The 16852-nt window shown below is 40.7% G+C and overlaps 1 protein-coding gene across 3 annotated transcripts in view; it reads right to left on the bottom strand.

Moving 5' to 3' along the window:
- The window catches only part of DET1 (DET1 partner of COP1 E3 ubiquitin ligase), a 683602-nt gene extending 683031 nt beyond the window's left edge, over window positions 1-571 (bottom strand). Inside the window, exon 1 of one of the 3 annotated variants that reach the window (XM_044078341.1) lies at window positions 463-571. The gene's annotated coding sequence lies outside the window, so the exon portion shown is untranslated. The remainder of the gene's footprint in view (window positions 1-462) is intronic. The other 2 variants (XM_044078340.1, XM_044078339.1) reach the window with 2 other exon arrangements.
- Between the last annotated feature and the right edge of the window lie 16281 nt (window positions 572-16852).

The following is a 16852-nucleotide window of genomic DNA, read 5'->3' as shown; positions in this document are numbered from 1 at the left end:
TTTAATCATATTCTGCCTGCCTTTTACCAGAAATAAAAACGCTGCGCAATTTCAAATACAGAATACTGATGTTCTGTTCACAAAGTGTACATCAAAATTATGTCACCGTTCTGGCTGAAAGTATATAAGGAAAGATCAATGATCTGTGGCATTTATTTTATATCTCAAAGGTATGTTCCCGAATTATGAGGCAAGAAGTTGATAGCCACTTGGAGCAAGAGCTAGGGCTAGGGCTACTCAACTCCTGCAAAAATCAACACTCTAAATTGCACAATTAAATGTTTTAAGATCACATTTTCAGTTGAAAATAATACTTCAATTTGTTAGTAAATAAAGTAAAATGTTTACTCAATTATTAATGGTAGAAGATATCAGATCAGTTAAAAAAGTTTCTCACATAAAGCATTTTGTAAAACCGACAGCCCTTCATCTACCCAAAGCAAAAATACACATTTCTCTTACTCTGCTGGATGTTGTCCAGGTTAAAACTTCATACATCAAAGATAAACACCTCACAGTTACTCATGTACTTTATTTCCCGGTTTCCGTACATTCAGATCGAAAAAGACCTCAACAGTCAACCCTTCCCATGCCTGATCAAAAGAAACAGTTTGTTTTTATCAGGCGAAATAAAGACACACCACCAAATTGTTTGCCGTTGCTAAATTACAAGGAGGACCAAACGTTTAAATATTACCATTACTAGAGGTTCTTTAGTTAGATGATAATGTATTATATTTTATGTGCACGTTTTGCTTCTTAATATTTTCAATAGCTCGTGAAATATAGTGCGATCTCAGTGAATTATTTTTTTAATGTTATTTCAGCAGTATTTTGAAGTTTTAGTATTAAGGCATAATTGCGCTGTTATAGATCTTGCTTAGTGTTTACTTATAACGTTAGGATTTTGAGTACGTTTCATCGATCGAATGGTTAATCCGTGGGAGTGCACAACTGTTTTTTTTTTACATGGTTCACCAGCGCTATACAATTTGTGCTGCTTATTTACAAACGTGAAACGAATTTCGTTATAATATCCTTCGCCTAGCTTCACCCCATACTCTCTCTCCTGGGCAGATTTTCGCAGAATGTCCATATTTTTCATTTGGTCTGTTTTTCGTAAAATTGTGGTTTTCTAGCAAATCATTGAAAATTTAAGTCAGCAACAATGACGGACGTTTGAGTTTAAGACGTAATACCCTTCAAAAAATTCATGGTAATGCAAAACTAAGTCAAATGGCACACTGGTTACTCGGTCTAATGGCCTGGTAAATTAGGGTTGCCACCTTTTCAAATGCCCAAAGTGGGACATGTTTTTGTAGAAACGTCAGATTTTGCAGGGCAAAACATATCCACGACAAGTACAAATGAAAGAGCTTCACTTTTTTGCCAAAATAAAAACTTATTCTTGTAGCATTTGAGTTGCTTATTCTGTTTCTTATAACAATTAGGTGTTTCAGATACAAAATAACCGTTTTATGCTACTATTAAAGAAAATACAGGACATATTTTTGTCCTAAAATCTCAGGACATTTGACATTTTTTTTTGCAGGACACTACTGTCCAAAGAGGGACTGTCCCTTGCAAAGTGGGACAGGTGGTAACCCTTTGGTAAATTACATTAATAGAACCTGCGGGAGGGACATACTCGTCTCCCAGAGATTACCACACCTTTGGAAAAGACTACCGCTTCATGTCAAGCAGAGCACCTCATTGGCCCACTTCAAACGTATCTGGACGATTAAGTAAACGTAAATTCACCCCAGGGGTTCCACCTATGTTCTTCTTGGACAGAGGTGATAGGTGCTGCACGTAGAAATGAGGGTAAAACTTGGCTAGGCATGTAAGGGCCCTTGGTCATTAGCCTAGTAACCTTTGCTGTTCCTATGAAAACCCGTTATCAAACTACTTTCTAAGTTTGTAAGAGCAGTATTTAAAATTGCCCCTATTTTGGGACCTTTGTCACCCCACCCTCATTTATAGCTTTGTTTAGAGTTCTTGTTATAAGAGACTGAGATGTATGTTTCTCCCTGTTTGTGTATGGCGTATTTGACTGACAGCCAGGTATGCAATTCTTTTGCCATTACTGATTGATGTATATTTAAATGAGTTGTGATAGTGTGGTGTTAATTGCATTTTAATGTGAAATCACTGTGTGTTATGTTTTGCATAAATGCCACACTGGACACAGTGCTGGATCGTAAGGGGGAGGGGGCTGTTATTCTCCTGGCATGTTCTCTGAAATTGCTCCTGTTGGGATTTTTGCCTCATTTGTCCTGTCTCTCATAAAAAATTGTGTTTTTTTTAGTAAATCTCTGGGGATTATGTTCAGTTAATAATGACAGAAATTATAATTTCATTCGCTTTTTAGAATATGTGTGTTGATGCAAAACCTGTTGTAGCGGTGAAGATATGTGAAGGCTGCCAGCCTAGCTGGATAGGATTTTGTAGTTAATTATGTCATTTGTAAATATTAATGTAAGTCACATGCTTGTTCTTTTTGTTAAATGTTGAACTTCAAAAATGTAACCACTTTGCACTCTGCTGGAGGAATGCTGATAAGTTAAGTATTGTATAATTGTTTGATCTCAAAACTCGGAGCTGAGATGTCTGGATGAAGGAATTCTTGCTATTGTTTTGAGACCAGAGTTAGGGGGGGCCGCGGTGGTGCAGCCGTTAACGTCGCCGCCTCACAGCAAGAGGTTCTCCGGTTTGATCCTTGGCTGGGGTGCCTTCTGTGCGAGTCTACATGTCCTCCCAGTGGTCGTGTGGGTTTCCTCCAGGTGCTCCGGTTTCCTCCCACATCCTAAAGACATGCTGTAGGTTGATTGGACACTCTAAATTGGCCCTAGGCTTGAGTGCGTGCATATGTGTGCCTTCTGTGGAAGGTTGGGTGCGGGGCTGGCAACTCAACACCGTAAAACTCCACTGCCAATCATGAGTGGACAGGTGATCCACTGTGGCGACCCCTTACTGGGAAAGGCCGAAAGAAGAGGAGACCAGAGTTAATTGAGTTTCTGTTAGCTTGGGAACCAGAGAAAAAAATATGTAATCTGAAATGAGTCAGTAGTACTGTGTTATCAGTTTAAGGACAGAGACATTCAGAACATCCGACATCACCAGCACTGTCTTGCTCTGTATGTAACTTTATTTTAGAACTGTTTGCTCTTAGAAATAGCTAGAAAATAGGAAGATTAGACTAGTTGTTTTGTGCATTGATGTCAGAACTATTCTTGTGTATTATTTTAAGCTTTTCCCTCTGATCTCTGAACTATTGACTAGCGCTGTGTAGTAAGAAGTATTGTCTTCTCTTTTTTTATTTATTAAATATTTTTGAACCTTTCAACTGTGGCTGTTTTGTGTAGAGATAATTTAAGCTCTAGAGTACATTGCATGTATATAGTGATACTGTACTGAGCCACTCCAATAAGCCTTGCTTTTCATTTACACTTACCATTTGGATAATAATATTGCACAGTAATAACTGGGCACCCTTTGATTAGGGCCTTTTTAATAGCTGATAAGTAAGGGTCCTGGTGGCAGTGATTACTACCTTATAGTCTGGACAGAAGGGGCACAGCTTGTGAACCTGTGTTAGCCTTCCCCAGGAGTGTCTGTGTGGTTGTATATAAATCATATCTCAAAGTGTGTGTGTGTGTGTGTGTGTGTGTGTGTGTTAGCTGCTTGGCAGGGATACGAATCGCTGGTTGGACAGAGAGTGTGCTAGGAGGACTTGGCTTGGGACCCTGGCTAAAGACCCCACTCTGTGGCTGTGCCAGTGGGGAGTCTTTTTGGGGATGTGTAGAGAAAGGGAGAAACCAGCCCCAGACTGACTGTAATCTCTGTATGCTCTTAAGGGAAATTGTACTTTACTGTGTGTGTGTGTATTTGATATCCTTTCCAATGCAGACGCCCCTCACTGGTGTTAGTGGTGAGGATTGAGGCTACTTGATTGCTGGGCAGTGCATGGACGTTACGGTAGCATTTATCTGAGTAATATTTAAACAATGCCCCTGATTTGAGGCCTTTGTCCCCCTACCCATTTACTCTTGGTGTTATTAATGTACTTAATTACCTTCATACATACCTCTCAACTGTAAAGATTTGCGCAGAAAGTCCAGGTTTTTGCCTCATGTTTCTGTCCAGTTACTCTTAAAATTGTGGTTTTCTGGTAAGTCCTTTAGGAAGGAAGTTCCTAAAATAATGGCAGACATTTGTGTTTCAGTCTTAATACCATTCAGAAAATGTAATTCTAATATAAAACCCTGTTATTCTATCAACATTCTAAGTTTGTAAGAGCAATATTTAAAGATTGTCCATATTTTTGGGCCTTTATCCCCCCATTATTTATGGCTTTGTCCAGATTTCTTGCTCTAAGAGGTTGAGAGCTATAAGTATGAAATACTTAATAGTTGATCACTGCATCATACTTTTCAGGTACAGTAAAGTAAATTACTACATTGCACTGTTCATCACTAGTAAAGTAACTGAATAAAGTACTGCTGTGTGAGTTGAACTTACCATAACAGTAGATGTTTGAATGATCACTGCTGTGTAGCTTTAGCTGTATGGGTTATATCCTTCCAAAGATATAACAGCCGGACAGCTTCCAAAGCTTTAGGGTACCTTCCGCACACCCAAACTGTCAAGCAGCTCAAGCTAAGCTGACTAAAAGACATATTAAGGTGCAATGCCTTTCAGATCTTTCCAGCTAACAGAGAAAGGGAGGCTGAGCCCTGAGAGGACAAGGCTAGGAATAACAAAAAATAAATATCCACACCCTGGCATCAAAAAACAAGGAGGATGGAGCAGCTACTGCAGCAGTGATCATTTGAACTGTAAAGTTCAACCTACACAACTGTACTATGTTCTTCATATTATCACTGCTGCTATAGCCTTAGCTGTTTGAGAGTATATTACTATAGCTAAATATATTTGGTAGGTGGAAGGAGAAAGGTTCAGGAGCCCCTGGAGAATGCTGTTAGCAAAGCATGATCTAGACCTAGAGAAGGAATTCAACTTATAATGCTTTGTAAAAGTATGCACAGAGGGCCAAGTAGCAGCTTTTAGAATACTTCTAGAATTCAGTCCTTTCCAAAAAACAATAAAAGAAACCATGGTCCTGTGTACAGTGGTCATTGACCCTGCCTAGAGTAGATTTGCCGCGGTGAGTATAACAAAAGGTAATATCCTTAGACAACCATTTGGAAATAGTCTGTTTTGACACTGGTTGTCCCTTTTTACCTTCACAAGAAATGAACAATTGATCCGATGATGTGAAAGATTTAGTTCTGTCAAGATACTACCCGAGTTGTCTGTGGACATTCAAAGTATGGAGTAATCTTTCTCCCTGACTTTTAGGTTAAGGAAAGAAAATGAGGAGGTAGTTTGATATAAAGTTAACTTGGATACCACTTTAGGCATAAAAGAAGGATTAGTTCTCAAAGAAATCTTGTCCTTGTGGAAAATGAGGCAGTGTTGACTCAACATAACTTACAACTCTGATACCCTTCTTGCAGAGGGCAGTGCAGTCAGTAACACTGTTTTGCATGTTAACAACCTAAAATCAGCCAGATTAGCTGGTTCAAGTGGAGCACGTGTTAGTTTCTTTAACACAAAATTAAGATCCCAACGTGAGAACACTGATTACTTGGAGACCTCTTATGCAAACCCTTTTCAAGAACATTTTGACATATGACTGCTGTGAATGAGTAGAATCCACGAGCAGACATGCTGAAATAGCTGATAAATGAACCTTGATAGAGGAATAAGGAAGGCCATATGATAATAACTTGCCCAAATATTTTCAAACCAGAGAACAAACTGCCCTGAATGGATGTTGATTATGTTGCTAGCACCAACTAGAAAACCTTTTCCATTTGCTAATATGCAGTTTTCTAGAAGCAGGCTTTCTTGCCTCCATTAGTACCTGTTGCACATTTTCACAAAACAGTTGACTAAAAGGAATGAAACCCTATCGTCCAGACAGTCAGTTGAGGATGACTAATGTTGGGGGTGTAAGAAACACGTGTGTTCTTTTGTGAGTAGATCCATTCTATGAGGAAGCATGTGTAATTGCCCCCAACCATTTCACAAAGAAGGGAGAACCATGATTACCTTAGCCAGAAAGCAGTCACCACAATGATCTTGGGGGATTCCTTCTGAATCTTCAGAAGTACCCTGGATATTAGTAGAAAGGCATGCAGGCACATTCCTGTCCAAAAAAAAGACACACCATCTGTCTTCCACACCCTCTTGCATGGAGTCCTGGAACAAAATTTTGCTACTTGATTGTTCAGAGAGGAGGCAGAGAGATTGATTAAATCTTGTAAGACCCCAAATCTAGTTTCCATTCATCAGGATCTGCCCTTGACCTGCTCAGTTTGTCTGCCACAGAATTTTGCTCTGATGCAATGTAGGATTCCTATAGAGAGTGATTGTGCTGTGGAGCTATATCCCAGGCTAACATAGCTAGTCTGCAAAGGGAGTATGACCTGGTTCCCCTTGGTTGTTGATGTACCATATCACTGTGGTATTATCTGTAACCACTTGAAGAGGGCCCAGGGACCAACGATGGTTCAAAGAATTGAGTGCTTTGATCAGGGAAAGCATCTCCTTGATATTTATGTGCTCGCATCTGGGCATGGTGTCTCACACCTCTTGCACTTTTATCCCTCCTGAAACTGCTCCCAAAGCAAAGTCTGAAGCATGTGTGGTGACTGACTACTTTAGAGCAGAGTGGGAGGAAATAGGAGAGACCTTGAATTAAGGATGCCTTTTGTTTCCACCAAGTGACAAACCCTAATACTGAGATCTGAAAAGATAAAGGGGGTTTATGCTGGGACCAAAGAGATGTCAGTTATCACTATATCTTTCTTACTTGGAGTCTTGCCAGGGGTATCATGAGAATCATAGGACCTGTGAGAACCAAAAGTCAGAGGTATTGCCTCACAGTGACCAATGTCTGAGTTGAAAAAGATAGAAATAGATGTAAATAAAGATCTATTTTTTCCCTGTAGAAGAAATCTCTTTGAATGGAGTTATCTAGTTGACATCACAGAAAAACAATCCTGTGTGAGGGAGTCAAGAAATACTTTTGAATGTTCTCTTGGAATCCAAGCTTGTGCAAGAGACCTTTCACGCAAGAGAGATTCCTGACATTTTGAAAAAGATTACAAAGATAAGCAAGTCGTCCAAATACAGAAAAATGTGGATATCAAATCCTGTGTGAGGGAGTCAAGAAAGACAACAAAAATTGAGTGTTCTGTTGGAGTCCCAGATTGTACAAGAGATCTCTTAAGCAAGAGAGAGATTCCTGACATTTTGAAAAAAAAAAAAGACTTTGCAAAGGTACAAGTCATCTAAATACAGAAAATGTAGATACCATGTAGCCTGCAATTAACTATAAGTGGAGCTAGACACTTTATGAACATACTTGGTGCAGTGAATAGTCCAAAGGGAAAGGCAGAGAACTGATAAAGTGATCCAGACACACAAAACCTCAAGATGTGCCTGAAATCTGGATTAATAAGAATGTGATGATAAGCATCTTTTAAACCTAGATTTAAAGAAACTTGAAAGAGGAAGAGGAGGTAACATTTTGTGAAATTACATCATTTTGAATGTGGGCACTATCATAAACATGTTTAGGAAAGAAAGAAAGATTGAAAATTGGTCTCTAAGTGTTTTCTTTCTTTGGGACTAGGAACATCCTTGAATAAAACCCCTTACCTACCTGGAAAGGAGGAACTGTTTTTTTTAACTCCTTGGGTAAGCATGTGCTAAATAACAGGTGGAAACAAAACAGTTTGATTTACAAGGTGAGGAATGACCCCTGGAAAGGAGCAGTTTCCTCTCACTGCAATCTGTAACCCTGATGAATGATTTTCAGAACCCATTTGAAACAATCTGTTGCCAAATAGAAAAATAAAGATTCAGATTTTCTGGAAGAGAAAGATGGCCAGGGTCAGAGGGGATCACAAGGTCTCTTGAACAGTCATTCAGACTTTTGTTGAGAGTGTCCTTGGTTTTCTGAGGCCAGAGACTTCTTTTTGGAATCTTCTTGCCAAGTATTCTTAAATGTCTGTTTATCTAAATTCTGTTGAGCTGTTTTTCACTGAAACTGCATGAGGTGAAAGATGATCCCTTGAGCAGTTTGGAAAAGGAGGGCTGAAAAATCGTAGTGAGCTCCTAGATCAACTTCCCCACTTCATGACATCTCCTGCAGCAATTTATATATAGCACTTTTTATTGCTTGCTGCATACTTTTTACTGTATTTTATTGCTATTAACTAATCTGCATGGTTAAACTAAAATTGTCTGCCTTACGGGGCCCGATAGATAAGGTTTTTACTGTCACACTGTTTGTAAAGCTTTTTAGCTAGTTTCACTGTGTGAAAGGTATTAACTGGAAATTTTATCTACTTGTTAAGTACCTGTTTGTTCTGATTTCCTGCCGAGTATATCATGTAACTGATTTGTTTTCAGTTAAAACCATTTTGTAGAGTCCCCTTGCTCCTTTATCTGTTTAAAAAACTTTAATTTTGTGGCTCACTGCTGTTCTGCTGTAATAAACATTTCTGTAGTGTTTACAGTCTAAAGGAATGTAGGCTAATAGCTGTAGTATTGTCCCAGTTCAGATGTGCTGTCTCTGGGCCTGTATTTTTTCAGCGGGTGTTCTGAGCACTTGACCAGGCCGTCTTGAATTAGCAGAAGCTTTTCTTTACCTTTTTGGCAGGATTGTGTTGATTGGCTGGTGGAGGTTGGCTTGTCTAGGGCTTGGAGTAAGCACCCGTTGGTTCTTTTCTGCTTTTTTTAAAAAAGTTGTTTAAGGTTGTATCTTCTGGTATTTAAGCCCTAACTTTGAGAGGATTTCTGTCTATACACACTGAGCTGAGTGGAAGAGGGACATTGACTACAACTCTGATCTGAGATGTATAACACTAAGTATCCTGTTTTTTTTGCTTATTTTTACTAGTTATTGCTTCTAGCAATTTATATATAGCACTTTTTATTGCCTGCTGCATACTTTGTACTGTATTTTATTGCTGTTAACTAATCTGCATGGTTAAACTAAAATTGTCTGCCTTACAGGGCCTGCTAAATAAGTTTTTTACTGTCACACGGTTTGTAAAGCTTTTTAGCTAGTATGAAAGGTATTAACGGGAAATTTTCTCTACTTGTTAAGCACCTGTTTGTTCTGACTTCCTGCCAAGGAGTGTATCATATAACTGATTTGTTTGCAGTTAAAAGCATTCTGTAGAGTCTCCTTGCTCCTTTAGCTGTTTAAAAACTTTCATTTTGTGGCTCACTGTTGTTCTTCTGCTGTGCTTAACAGTGTTTACTGTCTAAAAGAGTTAGTAGCTGTACTATGTTTTCCCACCCTACCTTCCTGTTGGTGTCTTGCTGTTATACTTGATGGCTTTGCAGTTACCTGCCCCTACTGTAAATTTGATCTGGGACACTCCTCCCAGTCTAGTGTCATTAGCTCATTCTACCTAATACAGAGAGAACATTTGAGAAGGCCAACCCACTTAGTTTCCTCACCTTGAATTATCTTCTGCTTCTCTTCTCTTCCTTTCCTTTACATATCAAAAAAAAAAAAAAACTTTGCTAGAATCTCCCTGTGTTCTGCTTAACTATAACAAAAAAAAAAATACGCTTGTTTCCTGGCTTTCCTGTAACTAGTGCAGTCCAGATACAGATTTGCTGTATTCAGGACTGTTTGTAAGCTCCTGAGTCCCACAAGCCTTTCTGTGTTGGAGGGAAGCCTTCTAGCTTATCAGTGAGAGTGGTAAGCACTAGGTAACCTATCTACCACATAAGGAGTGGTTCTGGCCCAGAAATTGTCGTTATTGGCCGTTTGGGCAGTTTTTCCATCTCTCTGATTTAAAAGCCCACATTTGCACTTGTTTCCCCCCTTTCCTGTAACTAGTCTAGTCCAGATACAGATTTGCTCGCAATAATAATCTGTTAAAGCAACAGAGACCTCCAAAGCAGAAATGCAAGCAACCTCCATCCCCCAACACAGCCCAAATGACACACAGCCCACAGACTCAGTGTGCCACTCAACCACAGCCCATAAGGCAAAACAACGTACCCAACATGCTAGTCATAGGTGACTCTATAGTCAGGCACACTGATGTCCCACTCACCAGCCTAAACAAGGAGAAGGTTACTGTCAGCTGCCTGTCGGGTGCCAGTATCCGCCACATAACCCACGCACTCTGGTCACTCCACAACAAGTACAAATATGACTCTGTCATTGTCCATTTTGGTGTGAATGACCTGAGACGTATCTCCCTGGGCTACATGAAAAGAAACATGGAAGAGCTCTCTGATCTTGTAGCCCAGGCAGGTATAACCCTAGCCCTGAGTAGCATCCTGCCATCGCCCAGAATTATACAGCAGTACAAGGACAAAATGATTGACTTCAACAATTGGCTAAGCTTCTGGTGTCATCCTGAGGGGATCCAGTATCTGTCTGCCTGGGACGACATGGTCGACAGACCATGATGCTTTGCCAGAGATGGCCTGCACCTGTTACCCCTGGGATTCCGGATACTGGCTAAGGCTCTTGACGCCCCTATAGTGCCTTTTTTAGGCAAGGTTCAAATAACAAATTCACCACCATAACAGGAACAGGCAAGCAAAAACTGAGGATAATGCTACTCAATGCTAGAAGTCTAAATCTCAAAATGCACTCCCTCGAGGCACTCCTTAAAATGGAGAACATCAATATCTGTGCAAGACTGAGACCTGGTTCAAGGCTCCAGACAGCACCCCTGCATTACCAACTCATACCACACTTTTCGGCCATCTAAACTGGACCAGAACACCAAAGGCGGAGGTGTGTCCATATTCATTAAGGATATCCACACCTCCAGGCTAGCTGCTCAGCATAATGCATCCGAGGTTATCCAAGTGCAACTAACTCTGGGCAAAACTGCAATCCAAATTGTAGCTTTCTACAGATCCCCCACTGTGCCCCAGGATTCCCACTCCTCTTTTCTTGATATACTGGAAAATATTAGAGTTCAACCAAACACCCTAATAATGGGCGATTTCAACTACTCCACCATTAACTGGGAAAACTACTCGTGTACCAACTCCTTCGCTCAACGCTTTCTGGAATTCATTAATTCCAATGCCCTGGATCAACGTATCCACACACCCCACCAGGGGCAGCAATATCCTAGCCCTAGTCATTACCAACATGAGTGACCGGTGTTCCGCATCTGAAGTCAACTCCTCGTTGATCAGATCTGACCATAAGCTAATCACCCTAGATATCCACATCCCTTCCCCACCCCCATTAAGGGAACCATAGTAAACAATTTCTCCAAAGCCAACTTCATGTTTCTTAAGACAGAAGTGGCAAACTTTATGACACCCTTGCAGATGGACAATACAGTTACAACTGCTGAATCCTACACAAATGCACTCTATAAGCACTTACATGAGTGCATGGATCATGCTATCCCAAACAGAACCAAGACGCTATCCTCCAAAAAAAGGAAGCCTATCTGGTGGTTCCCTGCCATAAACAAACTCTACAACAGATGGAAGAAACTGTTGCAAAAGAGAGTAAAATCCCATGAGTGGAGGAGCTCCCTCGTCAGCCTCAGTAAGAAGCTGAGATCCCTTATAAGATTCTCCAAAGTTAGCTATGAAAACAACATCGCCACTGATTCTAGGGACAACCACAAAGCATTCTATAGCTATGTCAAGAATCACAGTGGCAACACCCAGATCTGCTCTGAGTTACAGCACAACGGCACGAAAATTACAGAACCAACTGATATTGCCAACATCCTGGCAGATAGGTTCAGTGCTAACTTTACCCCCCTCTCACCCCCTAAAGGGTCTGTATCTATACAAGAAGAGTGCAGAGTCCCTGTAATCACAACTACTTAGGTAAAAGCTGCACTCTCTAAAGCCAAAAACACAGCATCCATGGGACCAGACAACATCCCAGGCTGCGTTTTACATGAACTTCAGAATGAACTGGCTCACCACCTAAGCACCATGTTCAATCATAGCCTCACGTCAGGCTTTATGCCCACTGAATGGCGAACAGTAACAGTTATCCCACTCCACAAAGGAAGAGCCAACACTGATCCCGGCAACTACTGCCCTGTTGGTCGGACGAGCCTGGTCTGTAAGGCCATGGAACGTATCACCATGGAACTCATAAACAAAGACATTGGTGACCTCCAAACTCAGGACCCCACCCAATTCAGGTTTGTGAAAGGCAGATCATGCCTCCTGAACCTGATCGACTTCTTTGAGGCAGTCACCAAAGCCGTAGACGAGGGTAAGGTGGTTCACACAGCCTATCTTGACCTTGCCAAGGCTTTTGACACCATCCCTCATTCTGGAATTATAGCTAAACTCACTAAACTAGGTATAAATCCCTACATCACAAGATGGGTTGCCAACTGGCTCACTGACAGAACCCACACTTTAAAAGGTGCAGACTCCAAATCTGACTTCAAACCAGTGACAAGTGGAGTACCACAGGGTTCAGTCCTGGGACCTCTCCCATTTGGTATCTACTTCTCTGAAGTACAGGCTAACACAGAATGTCTTTGGCTAATGAAGTTCACAGATGACTGCAAACTAGGAGCCATAGTCGAATACCCAAATGATGTGAACATCCTACAGAAGGGCCTCACTGAGACAGATGCCTGGTGTCAGAGCCATGGCCTCAAGCTCAATGCCAAAAAGTGCATTGTCATCCTCTTTGGTAAAAACCCATGAACTACCACATAGGCGGCAGTCTACTTAACTCCGAATGTGTGATAAGAGACCTTGGGACCCAGGTGGACAATAGTACCTCCTTTAATAATCACATCGCCACAGTAGCCAGGATATCCTTCTACGTGGCACACCTCATCACAATAGGATTCTCATCCAGGAAAAAAGAGGTAATTGTTCCCCTGTACTCGACACTCATTAGACAAATTATAGAGTACAATGCCCCTTTAGGAATCTACCTCACAAGATATTTGCAGCAGCTGGAAAGGCCACAGAAGTACCTCACAAAGAGGATTACTGGCCTCAAACATATGCCCTACACTGACCATCTCAAAAACATCCAGCTTTACTCAGTAGCATATCGCCTACTCCGAGGTGATCTCTGCCTAAAATATAAAGCTATGTCAAATCCAGAGCTGTTGGACTTGCTACATCTAAAGAAATCCCAATCCCTCCGAGCTACATGCTCTAGGGACCTAAACCTTGTTACCACAATAAACAGGACATGCTGGAGGGATAGATTCCTGTCCCAGAGACTTCCCATACTCTGGAACAAGCTGCCCATCTATGTCAAGCAAAGTTCCTCATTAGCACTATTCAAGAAAAATCTTGATGAGTGGATGGAAAATAGGAAATACACCGCGAGGATCACTTCTGTGGCTCTGCTCAACAGGGGCACAGGAAAATACATTTCTTGGGTGGCGTAAGCCAGGGAACCTTGTTGGCTAGGCTTTCTTAGGGCCTTGGGTTGATAGCTTAGTACCTACGTATGAATCTATGATGAAACACTAAATCTCTGTCCAAGGGAGAATTTAAAATCTCATTTTAACATCATCTGGAAGGGTCTGAGTGTGCAGCCAAGCAAACCTCCTTAAAAACCGTACCAGTGGCTATAACCCTGCAAACAGTGAGTAGTGACCAGTGTAGTAGAAGAAACTAAGTTATTTAAAGCAGATTTTTCTTCACAAGGAGGACCTGTAGCTAAAACATTCCTCCTACTTTCAGAATATGTCAGAGTAAACTTTAACGTAGGAGCCCGACAGTTTAAAATTCTGAAATTTAAAGTTTTAGAAGTGTACACTTTTTTCCCATACCTATTAATAATTTTCCCATTATTATTAGAAAGAGTAGGATTGAAATTAACTAAGTGGTTAGCAGCAGAGGAGTCAACTAAGGCTATAGCTACAGGGTCAGGTTTTGGAATAGTGTATAAAAAATAAAAAATAAAAACTGAGGAATTACATCCTATCTGTCATTTTAGGGACAGGACAGCTGGCTGACTGGCAGTAAAATGAACATTCTATAAAGGAGATAAGATAGGAGGAATGAGTGTAGGTTCTAGAAAATCCTTCTGTAGCAACTTGTAACATTTTTTACAGACTGAGAAATGTCAGTGCTCTCCCACTGCAAACACTGGGACATTCCAGCAATAGTTTCAGAGAAAGAGAACCCCCACAAGGAAAACCAGAAAGAGAGCTCTCTGAGTCTGAATCAGAAATATGAAGACAAAACCCTGAATCAGTTCCTGTATCTTCCTGTTCAGATTCATAATTTTGAATCCCTTCAGGAAAGGAGGCATCCCTTTTTCTTTTACCAGAAACTACTCTACATGAAAGAGCAATAGTCTGAATCAAACCCTGAGCAAGTCCCAGTAAACTTTTCCTATCCAAAGAAATTTGAGAAGGAGTAGCTACATGCTTGTTTTTTTGTTTCTATTTGACAGAAACAATGGAGCCAACCATGTTACTAATGGCAGCCGCTGCTTCCCCGGGGATGAACATAGCATTGAGACAACAGGGAAATCTTTTCTGTTCCCTGTCACAAGACCGACAAGAATGGTCCTCCCTTGCCTACTGAGAGGCAGCAACAGAGGATTTGGCTAGCCTATAGTCCATAGTGGCTGTAGGTGCTACACCAGAGGGATCCAGAGTAAAAGATGAGTGGACTGAGATACGGCAAATGGCCACAGCAGAGTCACCCACCTGTGGCTGAGGCAAATAGCTTAATGTTGTGGTAAAAGCTGTTTACTTAACATTTTGTGGCTGAAAAAAGGACCAACAATCTGTTTCATGGTCAAGCTGAAAATCATGCTTCTGTTCTGAGGAAAATAAGCACTGATGCTAGTAAAACTACCAGTTCACAAAAGTCACAATTTTAGCAGAAAAAAAAAACAGTAAAAAGCACTTTCAGACACTATGACAGCTCCACAACCTTAAAATAAACATTTTTTCCACAGAAAATAGTTTGTCAGGTAACACTACTTTTAAACCGACAGAAACAATGAGTGCTCCATTTAAAAGTATGTTACAATCTAGAGACAATCCATTAAAAAAAAACACTTCTAGCTTTAAAATAACTTTCTGGAAGAGAAAAGCAATTAAGTATTAGTAAAAAATAAGAAAATGGAAGTTTTTTCTCCAAAGGAAACTTATCTGTCCAGCTAGAGAAAGCACAAGCCGACCGTTGATCCTGAAAAGCCTCAGAGGAGCATAGTACTTGGTGGCAGCAAAGCTCTAAAGGGCTTTGCACCCAAACTTGTCTTTTAGTCAGCTCAGCTCAAGCTGCTTGACAGGGTGCTTGTAAGGAGATGTGTGTAAGGAGCCCTAAAGTTTGGAAGCTTGCTAGCTGTTATATCCTTGACAAGCTATAACCCATATAGCTAAGGTTACTGCAGCAGTGATCAATATAAAAAACATCATTCAATATTGAGAGTGTTTTTTTAAACTCTGCATAAAAAAATCAAATGCAGCAATTGAGTTTATATTTGAAATATGATTTTATTTAATTTTTCTGTCATAGTGCATCATAGCAACGGTAAGGGGCATGCATTCATGGAAAGCAGTGAATGTTATAAGTTTTGGCCAAAATTATAATATTTTTTCCAGTTATTACTGTGGTATTGGTGTATTGCATTGCATAGATATAACTTGTGTGCTAATAGGGTTTAACACATTGATTTATGCTTGTACAAAGAAAATAGTAGCCATCAGTTGGTTACTGTTGCAAGTCCTGGTGAGAGTTCAAACTGCTTTGGGTGGACAATCCTTGACTGACATATAGAGAGGGACTGATTGACAGGGTGGTAGCCATTGTGGATGTTTGCTTAAGAAGCCAGAACTTTTTTGCAGGTGGGCTTCACCACTACGGTGGCACCCCTCATGTATATGGAGGTGAACAAACCACTCTTGTATGACTGAAATCAGACACCCTTGGGGGAAAAGTACAGTTGTGTAAAATCTTGCCATAACATAAATGTCCTTCTATTCCCTGCTGCAGTATTCTAAGCAGAGGGGATCTCCCATGAAGAACAGCTGGATGCCTCACCAGTATACAAAAGCCTAGTGATAGTGTATGCACCATGCATCACACTTATGCTCCCAGCACAGAACATAGGAAATAAAGGGGGCATACATATGTAGCTACCCAGACCTGAATTGCCTGAGAAGAGAACAGTCTCCATAGGACCAAGGAATCCATGCACATCCAGAAGGAAAAAATGTAGAAGAAAAAGGGGAATCCCTCAGCCAGAACAGAATCTAAAACAAAAAAGCAGAAAAAAACAAGAGTGGTTTGGAGGGAGGGTGTGAATACTGCAGCAATGAAGAATACAACATCTACTATTATGGTGAAATTTCACACAACTGTACTATGTTCTTCTATATCACTGTTGCAGTATTCTAAACAGAAGGGTGAGTACAAAAGCTGAAGAACAAAATGGGAGGTGGAAGGCTAAAAAAAGCCCTCAACAAACCCATATAAAATAGTTTCCGCAAAACCTGCTCAGGCTCTAGAAACCATATTCAATTTATAATAGTTTCATAGTTTAGTACTAGGCTATCTGCCCTGGGGCATTTGTAAGCCTAGCCATAGTGATGTGGCTTTTGCCACCCCATGAAATGGTACAGAAATGCACAGAATAGATTTAGAATACTGTGCCTCTGTCTAGTAGTGACACAATGAAGGCCCCCTTATATAATAGAATTAGTTTACTGTGCCCCTGTCTAGCAGTGACACAGAAGTGACCCCTGGGGTAAACTTACGATCTCCCATCCACTCATCAAGATTTCTCTTGAAGAGAGCCAGTGAGGGGCTC

Source organism: Protopterus annectens, chromosome 7.part0 (genome assembly GCF_019279795.1).
Source record: "Protopterus annectens isolate FY-2018-M chromosome 7.part0, PAN1.0, whole genome shotgun sequence".
Lineage (NCBI taxonomy): Eukaryota > Metazoa > Chordata > Ceratodontiformes > Protopteridae > Protopterus > Protopterus annectens.
This window is presented reverse-complemented; position numbering and strand designations above follow the sequence as displayed.